Consider the following 3,531-nt stretch of genomic DNA (forward strand, 5'->3'; position numbering starts at 1 on the left):
ACGCAGTCCGTTCATCCACCACACCTCCCTAACCTATCGAACTAGCAATTTTCCCCCCCCGGTCCGTCTGTCCGAAAACGCGAAACATCGGGAATACCTCCCGGATGTTCCCCCCCCTTCACCGGTACCACCTACTGTCGCGTTAGGACACCCCTAGCACCGCTCACTGTCATGTCACGCATCGTCATGCTTATGTTTGCATTGTATTTACTGTTTCTTCCCCCTCTTCTCTCCGGTAGACTACGAGACCGACACTGCTGCTGCCCAGTTCGACTACGGAGTCGACGACCCCTCCTACTTGCCAGAGCAACCAGGCAAGCCCCCCCCCTTGATCACCAGATATCTCCTACTCTACTCTCTACTACTTGCATTAGAGTAGTGTAGCATGTTACTACTTTCGATATCCTATTCTGATGCCTAGCCTATCCTTGCTACTACTGTTGTTACCTTTACCTGCAATCCTACATGCTTAGTATAGGATGCTAGATTTCCATCAGTGGCCCTACATTCTTGTCCGTCTGCTGTGCTATACTATCGGGCCGTGATCACCTGGGCGGTGAACACGGGCATATACTTATATACTATATACATGACACATGTGATGATTAAAGTCGGGTCGGCTCGTAGGAGTACCCGCAAGTGGATCTTTGTGGCGGAGCGACAGGGCAGGTTGAGACCGCCTAGGTGAGAGGTGGGCCTGGCCCTGGTTGGCGTTCGCGGATACTTAACACGCTTAACGAGATCTTGGTATTTGATCTGAGTCTGGCCATTTGGTCTATACGCACTAACCATCTACGCGGGAGTAGTTATGGGTATCCCGGCGTCGTGGTATCAGCCGAAGCCTTCTTGACGTCAGCGACTGAGTGGCGCGCGCCGGATTGGACTGGAACGCCACTAGGCTAGGTCTGCTTCCGGCCGCGTACGCAACGTGCAGGTGTGCATAGGGCGATGGGCCCAGACCCCTGCGCGCATAGGGTTAGACCGGCGTGCTGACCTCTCTGTTGTGCTTAGGTGGGGCTGCGACGTGTTGATCTTACGAGGCCGGGCATGACCCAGGAAAGTGTGTCCGGCCAAATGGGATCGAGCGTGTTGGGTTATGTGGTGCACCCCTGCAGGGAAGTTTATCTATTCGAATAGCCGTGTCCCTCGGTAAAAGGACGACCCGGAGTTGTACCTTGAGCTTATGACAACTAGAACTGGATACTGAATAAAATACACCCTTCCAAGTGCCAGATACAACCCGGTGATCGCTCTCTAACAGGGCGACGAGGAGGGGATCGCCGGGTAGGATTATGCTATGCGATGCTACTTGGAGGACTCCAATCTACTCTCTTCTACATGCTGCAAGATGGAGATGTCCAGAAGCGTAGTCTTCGACAGGACTAGCTATCCCCCTCTTATTCCGGCATTCTGCAGTTCAGTCCACTGATATGCCTCTTTACACATATACCCATGCATATGTAGTGTAGCTCCTTGCTTGCGAGTACTTTGGATGAGTACTCACGGTTGCTTTTCTCCCTCTTTTCCCCTTTCTATACCGGATTGTCGCAACCAGATGCTGGGGTTCAGGAGCCAGACGCCACCGTCGACGACGACACCTACGACACTGGAGGTGCCTACTACTACGTGCAGGCCGCTGACGACGACCAGGAGTAGTTAGGAGGTCCCAGGCAGGAGGCCTTGCCTTTTCGATCGTTGCTACTTTTGTGCTAGCCTTCTTAAGGCAACTTGTTTAACTTATGTCTGTACTCAGATATTGTTGCTTCCGCTGACTCGTCTATGATCGAGCACTTGTATTCGAGCCCTCGAGGCCCCTGGCTTGTATTATGATGCTTGTATGACTTTTTATGTGGTAGAGTTGTGTTGTGATATCTTCCCGTGAGTCCCTGATCGTGATCGTACACATTTGCGTGCATGATTACTGTACGGTCAAATCGGGGGCGTCACATCTAACTTCCTTAAATTATGCAAATCAATCGATTCCTTTTATTGGTTCAATTTGTCTTAGGAAACAAATAATACATTTTAATCTAACTTTCCTAACTTATCTAAATCAATCGATTTCTCTTATTAGTGAAATTTGTTTTAGGAAACAAATAACAGACACGTCACAACTTTCCTCCCAATAAATAGTTTCTTAACGTTTGCAAACTTTCCTAATCAGACATGTCACAAACGGGCAGGTACTGATATCACGTTACCAAACATTAAAACCCCATTTGCATAGAAATCAGTTCAAAAATCCTAACTTTCCTAAAATTTTACCTTTCCTTGATAACAACCAATATTTCCTATGTTTTCCACGTATTGAAGGAAACCAATATTTCCTATGTTTTCCTCCATCGATATTAGCATTTTTTTGAACTGAGATCTCCGGATTATGATTTTTTTTACGATTCTTTTCAATTGTGACCTCTCCTTCCACTCCGGCTCCTTCTCGCATAAACACCTCCACCACAGCTAGGTGACACCGCCCCAGACCTCCTGCCTCTCCACACCTTCTCCGCCACCTCCTTCTCGTACTCCATTAACAATCCTCCCGCCACATTTGTCCACGGCGGTGTCGAGGGCATGGCGCAGCAGCGTACCAGCGGTAGAGTAGCACATAGCAGCAGGAAGCAACACGCAGCAGGCGAGGCGAGCGGCCGACGGTGGAGGGAAGATATGTGGCCGGCGTGGCTGAGGGGGCGGCCAGCAGAAGATGGCCACGACTGGAGGTGGCGCGAGGCAGGGGCGCGACAGCGGGGCGAGCGAAGGGATAGGCGGCAGCAGACGGGGCGAGCGCAGCCAGCGAGAGTGTGGCGCGCGGCCAGGGTGTGTGTTGCGTGGGGCCCAGTGGTGCGGTGGCTGCGGCGAGCGCGACGGCAGCGGCGGGCGCGACCGACGCGGTGTAGCACAGGCGTGGGCATGGAGAGGGAGTGGCCCCGCGGGCGCGGAAGAAGAGCGGCAGGCTCGGGCATGGGCGTGCATAGGAGCGGGCATGTGCCACGGGGTCAATCCGAGGAGCTCGGTGGCTACCCCTGCAATGGCCATGGCGGACGGCGGTTCTCGGCCACGGCGAAATACCTAACGAGAGCAAACGAGAGGGGAAACAGGGGAAAGGCAAGAGGAGATCATGGCGGTGTCAATGGCGCCCTAGGGGAAGACATGGGAGCTCGGGGCGGCGCGGATCGAACGACAATGTCGCGGTGGCCCAAGGTTGAGGAAGACGGCAGCGACGTCGATGCGGGGGTGCTGTACTTGATCTCGTTGGCGCAGACGAAGTAGCGAAGGCGTTCGAAACTCCTCGACAAGCTCCTAGCCCGCAGGGAGGGTTGTGGCCATGTGGACGGGGTCGGTCATGGTGGCCGTGGCGTCTGACTTCGTCCAGATCGACGGGATCGAGCGAGCGAGGAGGAGAAGTGGATTTGTGAGGGGGCGTCGAGGAGGAGTGAGGCCATGTGGGTAGGGAAGGAAGGGCGTCACCCTTATCCATTCCCCTTCGATGCCAGCGAGGTGGTCGGGCGGGAGCTCGGCTCTGTAGCGACGCGG

Source organism: Triticum aestivum, chromosome 3D, assembly GCF_018294505.1.
Source record: "Triticum aestivum cultivar Chinese Spring chromosome 3D, IWGSC CS RefSeq v2.1, whole genome shotgun sequence".
Lineage (NCBI taxonomy): Eukaryota > Viridiplantae > Streptophyta > Magnoliopsida > Poales > Poaceae > Triticum > Triticum aestivum.